Source organism: Scyliorhinus canicula, chromosome 17, assembly GCF_902713615.1.
Source record: "Scyliorhinus canicula chromosome 17, sScyCan1.1, whole genome shotgun sequence".
NCBI lineage: Eukaryota > Metazoa > Chordata > Chondrichthyes > Carcharhiniformes > Scyliorhinidae > Scyliorhinus > Scyliorhinus canicula.
Window position 1 is genome coordinate 30,841,431 of NC_052162.1, and position 14,090 is coordinate 30,855,520.

The 14,090-nt window shown below is 45.6% G+C and overlaps 2 non-coding genes across 2 annotated transcripts; both read left to right on the forward strand.

Moving 5' to 3' along the window:
- Nucleotides 1–366: 366 nt before the first annotated feature.
- Nucleotides 367–480, forward strand: trnal-caa. The gene is made up of 2 exons: nucleotides 367–404; nucleotides 435–480. It is a non-coding gene; the product is annotated as a tRNA-Leu (tRNA).
- A 4,641-nt stretch (nucleotides 481–5,121) lies between these two features.
- On the forward strand, nucleotides 5,122–5,235 carry trnal-caa. The gene is made up of 2 exons: nucleotides 5,122–5,159; nucleotides 5,190–5,235. It is a non-coding gene; the product is annotated as a tRNA-Leu (tRNA).
- The last annotated feature ends 8,855 nt before the right edge of the window (nucleotides 5,236–14,090 follow it).

Below are 14,090 nucleotides of genomic sequence, written 5' to 3' on the forward strand. Positions count from 1 at the left end.
AAAGAGCCAGGCATTTGCATCTCCATCGGGCAAAACTACAGATCCCAGAACTCCGAGCGGCATATTTGCCCCTCAAAATTTTTAACATTTTCTGTTTTACAGCACATTTTCCAAATTACAGCGGGGTACCCCCAATAAGATTGATATCAAATGTCGGTATTTAATAGGAGCGTTTGATGTGCTTGATTTTAATTTAAAAGTCAAGATGTATCTACAATTTGTTTTAATTGATGGACAGACGACTGCGACCAGCAGGAAAGAACAATTTCAGACATTAAAAATAACGAGAAACGAATGCACTTAATGTTCGGTGACACTCACACTTCTTCACTTTATCAAGCTATACGGCGCGACTAAACCATAGGTGTCAGGATGGCCGAGTGGTCTAAGGCGCCAGACTCAAGGAATAAAGTCCTTCAGCGATAAGCTGGGTATTCTGGTCTCCAACTGGAGGCGTGGGTTCGAATCCCACTTCTGACACATATTTTTTAAAAACTTCCACTGCGCCTAAATTACATTTATTTTAAAAATAAGTACCCGAATCACATTTTTTATAAAATTAAGCAACACGCACTTAATATTTTCAAAAACACATTATAAACAGAATGATAAGTCTAAAGTTGTGCAGGTGAGGTGGATTGGCCACGCTAATATTTCACTTTAGTGTCCAAAGATGTGCAGATTAAGTGGGGTTAGGGCAGGAGTGTAGACCTCGGTAGGATACTCTTTCAGAGGGTCGGTGCAAACTCATTGGACCAAATGGCCTCCTTCTGCAGTAGAGATTCTATATATGGTATATATATATTCTAAATATGCTCCCTCACTAGGGGATTTTCTCAGTAACTTCATTGCAATGTTCATGTAAACCTATTTGTGACAATAATAAAGATTATTATTATTACGTCTTTTAAGGCTGTCCTTAACCTAATTTGCTAAATTGTGCAGCTAGTTGCGCAGCTAGGTTCACTTACAAAGAACCAGCTCAGTGAAGCAATATAAGGAAGTTTGCTTTAAATTATAATGTTACAGGAATGGAAGAGACACTGTTGGGAATGCAAATACTCAGACCTTTAAAGTCGGGTACGGAAGTTTGAAAAGATAAAACAAGGAAAATTCCAGGCTTATATATAGGGCAATTGAAGACAAAGCAATAAAATGACTTTGAATGTTGTGTATGTGAAACATTAATAATAGCTGGATTATTTTCTACTGGTCTGGGCACCTCTCAATAGAAAGGGCAAAAACAAAGCTTGATTAATTGAAACAGAGACAGTAAGGGGGTTTCAGTTGAGATTTCAAATTTATAAAATGTATCGAGAGAGTAATTAATAATAAAAAAGGTTTTCCCACTGATATGCAAATTGGCAATAAAATTGGTTACATGTGAGGATAAAGTCAGGCTAAAAGTGGCAAAGATTAGTGGGAAACTAGAGGATTGGGAAATCTTTAAAGGTCAACTGAAAGCCAAGAAAAAAAGTTATAAAGAAAAGTAAGATAGATTATGAGAGTAAACTAGCTCAGAATATAAAAACAGATAGCAAATATATAAAACGTTAAAAAGTCCTTTAGAGGATGAGAAAGGGGATTTAATAATGGGAAATGAGGAAATGGCCAAGGCATTGAACAGGTATTTTGTGCAGGCTTCACAGTGGAAGACACAAATTACATGCCAATAATTGATGGCATGGAGGCTATGGCAGGTGAGGACCTAAAAACAATCATTATCACTAAGGAGGTAGTGTTGGAAAAGCTCATGGGGCTAAAGGTAGACATTCCTGGCCCTGATGGAATGATTTGATTTGATTTGATTTATTGTCAAATGTACCAAAGTACAGTGAAAAGTATTTTTCTGCGGCCGAGGAGTGTGCACAGTACATACATAGTAGACACAATACATACATACATGCACGAAAGAGAACATGCTGGAAAATCTCAGCAGGTCTGGCAGCATCTGTAAGGAGAGAAAAGAGCTAATGTTTCGAGTCCGATGACTCTTTGTGAAAGCTAACACAGTAAGAAGTCTTACAACACCAGGTTAAAGTCCAACAGGTTTGTTTCAAACACTAGCTTTCGCAGCACTGCTCCTTCCTCAGGTGAATGGAGAAGTCTGTTCTAGAAACATATATATAGACAAATTCAAAGATGCCAGACAATGCTTAGAATGTGAGCATTTGCAGGCAATTAAGTCTTTACAGATCCAGAGATAGGGGTAACCCCAGGTTAAAGAGGTGTGAATTGTCTCAAGCCAGGACAGTTGGTTGGATTTCGCAAGCCCAGGCCATATAGTGGGGGATGAATGTAATGCAACATGAATCCCAGGTCCCGGTTGAGGCCGCACACTTGGCTATAAGATTATTTAACCTGGTGTTGTAAGACTTCTTACTGTGCTCACCACAGTCCAACGCCGGCATCTCTACATCAAAACTAACAGAGAAAGTGGGAAATATTTATACAGTGGAGTGAGAATGAAAGATGAGTCATAGCCACCAGGGCCGGCCCAAGGTACCGGCAACTCGGGCAGACGCCCGGGGCGCCATGTGCTTGGGGCACCAGAGACTCGGGTCCCGAGCATGCGCAGTTGGGCCGGTGCCAACCAGCGCATACGCGGTGGCCGCCCTCCCCCAGGGCGGCCCCTTCCGCCCCCCCCTCCGTCCGCCGCCCCCCCTCCGTCCGCCCCCCGCCCCTCCTCGGCCCCCCCCTCAGCCCGACCCCCCCTCAGCCCGCCCCCCCCTCGGCCCCCCCCCCCCCCCCCCCCCCCCGCCAAGGGCGCCGAAGTTCATCTTGCCCGGGGCGCCAACAACCCTAGGGCCGGCGCTGATAGCCACAGAAACCCAGGGAAACCGGGTGCTAATGGCCACAGAAACCAAGGGGAAAGAGTGCTAATGGCAGTCCCCGGAGAGGACAGAAGATGTGAAAGGTCAAACAGCAGGGAAACTAATATCAGAGGATGAACTGTAGATGCGAGGGGAGGGGAAGGGGGAAGCAAAGAGGAGAAAGGTGAAGGAAAGGTGGATAAGATTGGGGGGGGGGGAAATTAAATATATATTAAGAAAGAAAATGGTAAAAGACAGTTAAAATGAAATTAAAACAAATGGGTCAAGGTGGGGTAGAGCTGATCATCTGAAGTTGTTGAATTTGATGTTCAGGCCGGAAGGCTGTAGCATGCCTAACCGGAAGATGAGATGTTGTTCCTCGAGTTTGCGTTGAGCTTCACTGGAACATTGCAGCAGGCCAAGAACAGACATGTGGGCATGGGAGCAGAGTCTTTTGTTAAAATGGCAAGCAACAGGAAGGCCTGAATGTGCACAGACTGAAGAAGCTCAGCAAAGCGATCACCCAGTCTGTGTTTGGTCTCTCTGATGTAGAGGAGACCACATTGGGAGCAGCGAATGCAGTGGGCCAAATTGGAAGAGATGCAAGTGAAACGCTGCTTAACCTGGAATGAGTGTTTTGGGCCTGGGATGTTAAGCATGGAAGAGGTAAAGGGGCAGATGTTACACCTTCTGCAATTGCATGAGAAGGTGCCATGGGTGATGGGAGAGGTACTGGGTATGGTGGAGGAGTGGACTAGATTATCTCGGAGGGAACGGTCTCTGCGGAATGCTGATCGAGGGAGTGAAGGGAATATGTGTTTGGTGGTGGTATCACGCTGGAGTTGGCGAAAATGGTGGAGGATTATGCTTTCCATACGGAGGCTGGTGGGATGAAAGTGGGAGGGAGTGGAGGGGGCGAGGGTAGTGGCGTGGGAGATTTTGGTAGGAATAACAGCAAAATGGACTATTATTTAAATGGTAAAAAATTGCAGCCTGCTGCTGTGCAGAGGGACCTGGGTATCTTTGTGCATGAATTGCAAAAAATTGATTTGCAGATGCAGCAGGTAATTCAGAAGCCAAATGGAATTTTGTCTTTCATTGCTAGTTTAAAAACAGGGAGGTTGTGTTTCAGCTGTATAGGGTGCTGGTGAGGCCACACCTGAAGTACTGTGAACAGTTTTGGTCTGCTTACTTGAGAAATGATGTACTGGCACTGGAGGGGGTGCAGAGGTGATTCAGTAGGTTGATCTGGAGTTGAGGGGATTGTCTTATGAGGCGAGACTGAGTAGACTGGGGCTATACTCATTGGAATTTTGAAGAATGAGGGGGGTCTAATAGAAACATATAAAATTATGAAGGGAGTAGAAAAGATAGAAACAGGGAGATTGTTTCCATTGGCAGGTGAAACTAGAACTAGGGGCATAGTCTCAAAATGAGGGTGAGCAGATTTAGGACTGAGTTGTGGAGGAACCTCTTCACCCAAAGGGTTGTGAATCTGTGCAATTCCCTGCCCTGTGAAGCAGTTGAGCCTACCTTATTGAATGTTTTTAAGGAAAAGATAGATAGATTTTTAGTAATAAAGGAATTAAGGGTTATGGTGAGCGGGGGAGGGGGGGGGGGGGGGGGACTGAGTCCACAGAAAGATCAGCCATATTCTTATTGAATGGTGGAGCAGGCTCGAGGGGCCAGATGACCTACTCCTGCTCCTAGATATTATGTTCTAAAGTTCGGTGTATTAGAAGAAAAAGTGGAAAGTTGGAATATGTTTTTTTCACACATTTAGCATGGCTTGCTTTTTTTACAACTGAGGAAAATACTAATGAGAAAGGAATTGAATGAGGAAGACGTGGATAGGGAAATACAATGAGATGACACAGCTGCTGTTGGAAAGCGCAGACACCAGAGTTGTGTCGAACAGCTGCTTCAGTGCTGTAATTTGTATAATTATATATTACCTCTAAATAAGTTTAAACAATGATTTATATTTAAAAACTGATAAATTTAATTACATTAAATATGATCACGTACTGAGAGAAACTGTTGTCTAAAACGCATGATTTAATACGAATTTGAACAACGTGGATAGTATTTCCTCTTGCAATACTGAAAGAAAGCAATAGGTGTCAGCAGACTCGGCAGCAGTCATAAAGTTTCCTCCTTTGAACAGCAACAAGCATAGATTTTAGATTAATGGAGCATCTCAGAAATGATTTGTATTTGAAGGAGGAACACATACATATAAACATTTGTAGATAACAGTGCAGATAGTAGTCTTTCAATATCATGGTGAACCGAAATATCAACGGGTGTCAGGATGGCCGAGTGGTCTAAGGCGCCAGACTCAAGGAGTGAAGTCCTTGCATTGTAAGCTGGGTGTTCTGGTCTCCAACTGGAGGCGTGGGTTCGAATCCCACTTCTGACACATACTTTTTGGATTAACAATTTACAACTCTGCCAGTCTGCCAGTGTGACTCCGAGTTTCTGCTTACCTGTCTCTGCCCCGATCCTACTGACCTTTCTGTCCTCAGTCTTCTCAGCTGTTCCAATGAAGTGTAAACTGGAGGAACTTCTATTGATGAGACACTTTCACAGTCTTTGGGACTCAATGCTGAGTTCAACAATTGCAAGGTGCTGCTGTTGTCCTGTTTTATACCAACAACAACTATTGGTAAAGATTCAACTATTCCCATTTACAAAGGGTCACCTGGACTTGCGATGTTAGCTTTTTTTTCTCCCTCCAAATGCTGCCAGATCTGCTGAGATTTTACAGCATTTTCTCTTTTGGATTCCCATTTACCCCTCTGTGGACCCATATTTTGTTCTTGTTCCACTATCACCCCATTTTGCCAAATTGTACCATAAGACCATTGTTGTGTTAAGCACAGTAACGTAACACAGGCTGCAACTGGATGCAGTTTTACCTGAGAGATACTCCACACCTTGAAGTTAGTTCAATATGATTTATTGAACTTGTCACACAATTAGCTCAATCCTCTGTGAGTTTGACTCTCTGTTAACCTAGTGTGATTAATCTGTCTGACTGAACCGGACTAGCTCTTAGCCACGTGCTGTAGGAGTTATATGATATGCACGCCCAGACTCACACTGTAGATGTCACCAGTGGAAAGAGGCGGAGTGTGAGTGCCTCCTGCCTTTTATAGTGGGAAACCATCCCCAAGTGTTCTGCCTGCTGATTGGTTATGTCCTGTTCTCTGTTTTCATTAGCTGCCTGTTTGTATCTCATTATGTGCATGTCTACATATCATGACAAACATAAGACATAGGAGCAGAATTAGGCCACTCGGCCCATCGAGTGTGCTCTTCCATTCAATCATGGCTGACATGTTTCTCATCCCCATTCTCCTGCCTTCTCGTCATAACCCCCAATCCCCTTATTAATCAAGAACATATCTCTCACTATCTTAAAGACACTCAGTGATTTGGCCTCCACAGCCTTCTATGGCAAGGAATTCCCAGATTCACCACCCTCTGGCTGAAGAAATTCCTCCTCATCTCTGTTTGAAAGGATCGTCCCTTCAGTCTGAGGCTATGCTCTCAGGTTCTAGTTTCTCCTACTACGGAGAATATCTTCTCTCTATATGCTGCCTGACCTGCTAAGTATTTTCTGTTTTTATTTTATGATTGATCAGCTTGATTGAGTTCTTTGATGAAATAAAAAGAGTTGATGAGTTAATGAGTTTATAGTGGAGTTGATGTTTTATATATGGACTTTCAAAAGGTGTTTAATGAAATACCACGCATTATCACGTAACTGTAGGAAAAATTGAAGCCCATGGGATTAAAGTTGCAGTAGCAGTCAGGGTCAATATTGGGACCACTGCTCTTCTTGTTATGTTCATGACCTAGACTTGTATGTACAGGACATAATTTCAAAGTTTGCGGATTATTCAAAATTCAGAAATGTAGCTAGTAATGAGGAGAATGTTGGGAGAGGGTATGGAGGAGAGGTTCTGGTGTGAGGTGCTCCGGAGAGTGAACGCCTCCACCTCGTGCGTGAGGTTGGGGATGATACAGCTGAAGGTGGTATATAGAGCACACCTCACAACGGTGAGGATGAGCCGGCTCTTTGAGGGGGTAGATGTGTGTGAAAGTTGCGCGGGGTTGTGCAGGGGGCCCCGCAGATCACATTCATATGTTTTCGTCCTGTCCAAAGCTGGAGGATTACTTGAAGGAGGTATTTAGGGTAATCTCTGAAGTGGTGCACGTGAAACTGGACCCGGGCCCTCAGGAGGCCATATTCGGGGTGTCAGACCAGCTAGGGTTGGAAACGGGTGCGAAGGCAGATGTTGTAGTCTTCGCCTCGTTGATCGCCTGAAGGCAGATCCTGTTAGGGTGGAGATCAACTTCTCCACCCTGTGCCCAGACGTGGCGGGGGGACCTGTTGGAATTTTTGACTCTTAGAAGGTTAAGTTTGAACTGAGGGGAAGGATGGAGGGGTTCTACAATTCATGGGCATTATTCATTCTGCACTTTCAAGAACTGGATAACATCAAACATTAGTTGGGGGGGGTGGGTTGAGAGGGTTGGGAGGAAGGGGACTATAGGTGTTAATAGTGACTATGGGTGATTCCTGATTCCTTTTTATTATTTGTTTATGTTAACAAGCGGGAAGTTGTTTGGGGGTTGTGAGAGGATGGGATTGTTGTTGTTGATATGGGGATTAACATTATATTCGTTACTGATTATTGTTTATTGTTGGTGGGTGAAAATTTGGGAGAAAATGTGAAAAAGTTGAATAAAAATATATTTTTTTTAAATGAGGAGGATAGTAACAGACTTCAGAAAGACATCGGGCGACATTCTCTGTCCAGCAATGTTGGAATCGCGAAACGAGCTGAAAATCGTGGCCGGCGCCGGGCGCCCGTTGGAATGTCATGCTCTGGGAGAGTCTCGACAGCTGCGTCAATGCATTCTATTCCGCACATACAGTGAACGCAGTTGGTATATCATTAACGAGGAGGATCCAGTATTCTCCAGGGCTTCCACGGCGCTCTGACTCTGCCAGGAGGAATTACTGGCAGCAGGTTTCACTTGTGGTTTTAAAAATCGGTAAACAGGTATCGTGGCTGCTGAGGGAGAGGAGGTAGGACATGGTCCTAGAGGCGTGGCGGGGACAAGAGAGGGGCGGCACGTAGCACACTGGTTAGCACTGGGACTGCATCGCTGATGGCCCGGGTTCGAATCCCGGCCCTGGGCCACTGTCCGTGTGGAGTTTGCACATTCTCCCCGTGTCTGCGTGGGTTTCACCCCCACAACCCAAAGATGTCCAGGTTAGGTGGATTGGCCGCGCTAAATTGCCCCTTAATTGGAAAAAAATTAATTGGGTACTCTAAATTTATATTTAAAAAAAGGATGACAAGAGACAATACCAGACTAAGCGAGAGCTGTCACGGACTCTTGTCGGTTGTGGCAAGGCTTAAACAACATAACGGGCTACAAAACGAAGCTGAGTAGAATCTCGGGCAGCAGCGCACCCCTTCCCGATGAACTAAATGCATTCCATGCTCAGTCCGAGCAGGAAACCATCAAACCATTATCAACTGCCCCAACAGCCTTGGACACACCCATACCTACCGTCACAGCTTAGAACATAGAACAGTACAGCACAGAACAGGCCCTTCGGCCCTCAATGTTGTGCCGAGCCATGATCACCCTACTCAAACCCACGTATCCACCCTATACCCGTAACCCAACAACCCCCCCCTTAACCTTACTTTTATTAGGACACTACGGGCAATTTAGCATGGCCAATCCACCTAACCCGCACATCTTTGGACTGTGGGAGGAAACCGGAGCACCCAGAGGAAACCCACGCACACCGGGGGAGGACGTGCAGACTCCACACAGACAGTGCCCCAGCCAGGAATCGAACCTGGGACCCTGGAGCTGTGAAGCATTTATGCTAACCACCATGCTACCCTGCTTCCGAAGTCAGATCGGCCTTCTTGAAAATCAACCCTCAGAAAGCAAACTGTCCTGATGGGGTCCCTGGCCGTGCACGCAGACCAACTGGCAGATATGTTTGCGGACACTTTCAACCTTCCCTACTCCGTTCTGAGATTCCCACCTGTTTCAAGAAGAACCAGGCAATGTGGCTCAACGACTACCATCCGGTGGCTTTGACAGCGATCATTATGAAGTGCTTCGAGAGGTTGGCCATGAGACACATTAACTCTGTACTCCCAGAATGCCTTGATCCACTGCAATTCGTATACCGCCACAACCGGTCCACAGCAGACGATATCTCCCTGGTCCTACACTCACCCCTGAGCATCTTGACAACAAAGACTCTTACATCAGACACCTATTTATTGACTACAGCTCCGCCTTCAACATCATATCCCCAGCCAAACTCAGATTAAGACTCCAAAACCTGGGACGTGGCTCCTCCCTCTCAAACTGGATCCTCGACTTCCTGACCACAATCAGTAAGGATAAACAATACCTCCTCCATGATCGTCTTCAATAGCGCCGGCTGCAAGCGGCCTTCAAAATGGCCACAAACATGTAAACAAAATGCGGCTGCATGCATGCCAGATCAGCTTTTTGGTTTACAAGTTCAGGGTGGTTTTATTTGATAAACTTTTACAGGAAAATAATGCAGAACTTTGGACAGGTGGAGACTCCATACTTTCCCACACCGGAAGGCTTCACCTTTATCCAACAGGTTTCATTGGAGGAACATGTATGAGGGCTAAAGGGACCCAAAACCATTTCCTCCATTTTTGTCAGCAGAAAACAAGGTAAGAGAAAATGGTGGGGCGCGCAGGTCGGCCGGCGTGGGTAGCGATGTTCGGCCAGCATGGGTCGCGAAGGTCGGCTGGCGTGGGTCGTTAAGGTCGGCCAGGTTGGGTCCTGAAGGTTGGCCGGTTGGAAAAAATGGGTCCCCGGAAAAAAAGTTTGAAGAACACTGCCATAGTGGGTCGGATTTTGAACAATTATGGGTCAGAATACAGAAGGAAGACAGAGAACCTAGTGGCGTAGTGTAACGACATCAATCTCTCCCTGAACGTCAGAAAAACTAAAGAGCTGGTCATTGACTTCAGGAAGCAAAGTATCGCACACACACGTCTGCATCAATGGTGCCGAGATGGAGATGGTTGACAGCTTCAAATTCATAGGTGTGCACATCACCAATAATCTGTCCTGGTCCATCCACATCGATGCTAAAACCAAGAACGCACAACAATGCCTATACTTCCTCAGGAAACTAAGGAAATACGGCATGTCCACATTGACTCTTACCAATTTTTACAGATGCACCATAGACAGCAACTTATCTGGCTACATCACAGCCTGGTATGGCAACTGCCTGGCCCAAGACCGTAAGAAACTAGAGTCGTGAACACAACCTAGTCCATCACGTGAACCTACCTCCCATCCATTGACTCTGTCTACACCTCCCACTGCCTTGGGAAAGCAAGCGGCATAATCAAAGACCCCTTTTCCAGCTTCTTCAATCCGCCAGGAGATACAAAAGTCTGAGAACATGCATTAATAGGTTCAAAAACAGCATCTTCCCTGCTGTTACCAGCCTCCTGAATGACTCTCTTATGGACTGAACTGATCTCTTCACACATCTTCTCTACTGAGTAGCACTACACTCAGTATGCTCACCCGCTGCCTGTACCTATGTATTTACATTGTGTATTGTCCAATCTTTTTTTTTTCGAATATGGAATGATCTGTCTGGACTGTATGCAGAATAATACTTTTCACTGTACCTCGGTACACTTGATAATAAAACAAATCCAATCCAATTTTTCAGAAGCCCAAGACCCGTCTGTACAGCAGCGAGCTCTGGGGCTGGGCTGGGCTGCCTTATGACCGTCCTCCCCCACGGAGGTTCCTACCTCCAGCAGATGTACTATAGCACCTGTATGGTGTGCACCAGATCGTGCCCCACTAGCCTTTTCACTAACATGACCAACTGAGGTGTCTCTGGGATTGTGGAGGGTGTTGGAGTCAGCTGCGATGGGAAGTCAGTGTCATCCCTGGACTGATGCTGGAGGGGGGGGGGGGGGGGGGGGGGAGTTTCACTGTCCATTGCCTCCTCGTTGCTGGACTGTGTTTGGGGTTGGGGGCGGGAGACACCAGAAGAGCTCGCCTGTTGCCAGGTGATCCTGCAACAAACAAGACATGACGCATGATTGGAACACGGGTTAGGGTGGTGTGGGATGGTATGGGGTGGTGAGGGGGTGGTGATGGGTGGTGGTGTGGGGGACGTGCCACGCATGCCGTGGGAAACCGCAATGCAGTGGAGTCTCAAATGGTTGCTCGATGCCGACCACAGCCTCGGCGACTGCCCTCTCTCCAGGCCCACCGACCGGGGGGAATACAAGTGTTTGGGCAGTGATTGGTGTTAGGGGCACAATGCTGCCTACTCACCCTGGCCCACCTGAGGAGGTCATGCAGCTTTATCCGGCATTGCTAATTGGTCCTGGTGGTGGAGCCCATGGCGCTCACGAGCTCTGCCACCTTTGCCCAGGCATTGTGTACAGTGGCAGCCTCCTACCCACCGCGGGAAACGAGGTGGCTCGCCTCTCCTCAGCAGGGTCTCCAGCTCTGCTTCCGCAAACTGGGATGCCGCTCTCTGTGTTGCTATCTTGTTGGCTGGGATAAATGTGGGTGGGGAGTGGAGTGCTAATATGTAGCTGCAGCTTGTCAGCTTCTCTCGTGGCAACTCTGACCCCAGCGATTCGGACACTGTTTTTCATTGCAATCGGTCGAGTTCCATGTGGCACCGGTACTAGCCCATTAATGGATCATGAATTGCTTCAGGACTGGCGCCAATTTAGTTGTCGTGGAAGTCCACCGATTCAGTCTCGGCATGTAGCTATAATCTGGAATGCACTACCTGAAACGAACTCCGACCCTGAGTCAGATGATTGGATCTCGGCGTTTGATATCTTAAAGGTTTACCATTCCAATGCACACCCCTGTGAAGTTGACAGCACCCAAAATTCTGCAGCCCATGTTTTAATTCACACCATGCCCCATTCAGTGATCAACTCTGTGCTCACTGACCCACACTGGCTCCTGATTTAAAAATTTTGAAATTCGCATCCTTGTTTTCAAAACTCTCTATAGCCTCACTGTTCCCTAATTTCCACTAACCCTACAACCTCTGAGACCGGAACAGAAGACGCTGGGAAAACTCAGCATCTATCAGGATAGAAACAGAATTAACATTTCGAATCCTTAGACTCGAGAGAATGTGTTAGAATTATAGAACCGCAACAAAAAGTCACAACTTTAAGAACCAAAGACAGGTGGCCTTGTGTGAGATGGGAAGAAGGGAATTTTGCATTGAGGCTACACATGCTTGAGACATTAAAAAAAGGAAGGGTTTAAGATGGAGAAGAAAGATCAAAATGTTGCTGAACTCAACATTGAGTATCGAAGGCTGGAGATGTTTTCATGATAGCATTGTGCTGGAATTGGTGGAAATGACAGAGGATGATCCTTTGAATGCATAGGCTAGTGGGGTTAAATTGAGGACAAGGGGGCCAGTTAAGTGGTTGGCAGCTCGCTTATCACAGTAGCAGCACCGGACGTGGTGAGACTACATTCAGTCCCCTGAAAAAGAGGAGTTAGGAACCCAGAACAAGGTAAATTAGGGATGTCGCTGGGGTCAGGCTGGCAGTGGGAGTGGTGTAACCTTCAGTGGATACTTCCAATGGGCACAGGGTGCCCATATGGGAGGCACACCCACAACCCCCAGCCCAACCAACAGGCTGTCAGTTTTAATGGGCAACCTGGATGTTTGGCATTAGCATCCATGTTGTGGGAAAAATCCAGCATTAACTGGCTAATTAAAGGCGTCAAATAGCCCATGCGTGAACAGACCACCTGACGCCTCCCCTATTGTAGGTAAAATACAAGTGGTAGGCAAGGGCAGGCAAATGATGCCGAGTTTTATTCTCTTCTCCCCTGGCATACCACCTTCAAGAAAAGAGAGCCAGCTTGTGAATACCTTCCTGATATGTGTACATTTCTGGTATCATCCTTGTCAACCTTCTCTGCATTCTCTCCAGTGTCCTTTTTGTAATATAACCACCAGAATTGCACACCATATTTGGTCGAGCCAAAGTTCAATGCAGGTTGAGTGTACTACTTTCCCGCTTTTCAATTCTATCCCTCCAGAAATAAAACTGAATGATTTATTTTTATGACCTTGAGAACCTGTGGCACAACATTTAGTGATGTAATTGTACTCCAAGACCCCTTTGTTCCCCTACTCCACCTAGACTGTTCCTTCCAGTAATGAGTGATCTCCCTATTCTTCCAAGCAAATTGTACTACCTCACGTTCGTTTATCTGTGTTGAACTTCATTTGCCAATTACTTGCCCATTCTGCAAGTTTATTAATGTCCAGTGATTTGTCGCAGGCCTCCTCAGTATTGGCTATCTTCAATTTGGGGTCAAACATAAATTTAGATAATGTGTTTTTGATTCCAAAGTCCAAACTATCAATGTAAATTGTGAACAGCAGTGGTCCCAGATTGAATCCTTGTGAAACACCACTTCCCACTTTCTACCACTCTGAATAACTTTAAAAAAAATAAATTTAGAGTACCCAATTCATTTTTTTCAATTAAGGGGCAATTTAGCGTGCTCAAGCCACCTACCTTGCACATCTTTGAGTTGTGGGGGCGAAACCCACGTAAACACGGGGAGAATGTGCAAACTCCACATGGACAGTGACCAGAGCTGGGATCGAACCTGGACCTCGGTGCCGTGGGACTGCAGTGTTAAACTCTGAACAACTACTTGATGCTCCCACTCTCTGCTTTCTGTTTCCAAAACAGCAAGCAAATCATTCTGCCACTTGTTGGCTGGCTTCACATTCTCTGACCTTATTCATCAGTGTTTTATGGGGCACCTCATTGAAGGCCTTTTGAAAATCCAGATAAATTACATCGACTACATTATATATAAATCAGTAACAGGGAACCTCCTTCTATGTAGATTCAAGTATTTGATCAAGTAGTTGATTATCTAGACACTTCCACTCATAATTAGATTAATCACTTTTCACACAGCTATTGGGTTACCTTGATCATGGGTACATGACTACCAATAAGTTAAATTCTTAAGCATGTTACCAAAGGCTTTTACTCAAGAGAGGTCGTGGCCTGAAATAACAAATCATCTGCTTACTGGCAAATAATCAACTTGGAAGAAGTTTAACCTTAGAAACATAAAATCCTGTAGAAACAGAATACACAAGTGAATTGATACTAATGGCATACT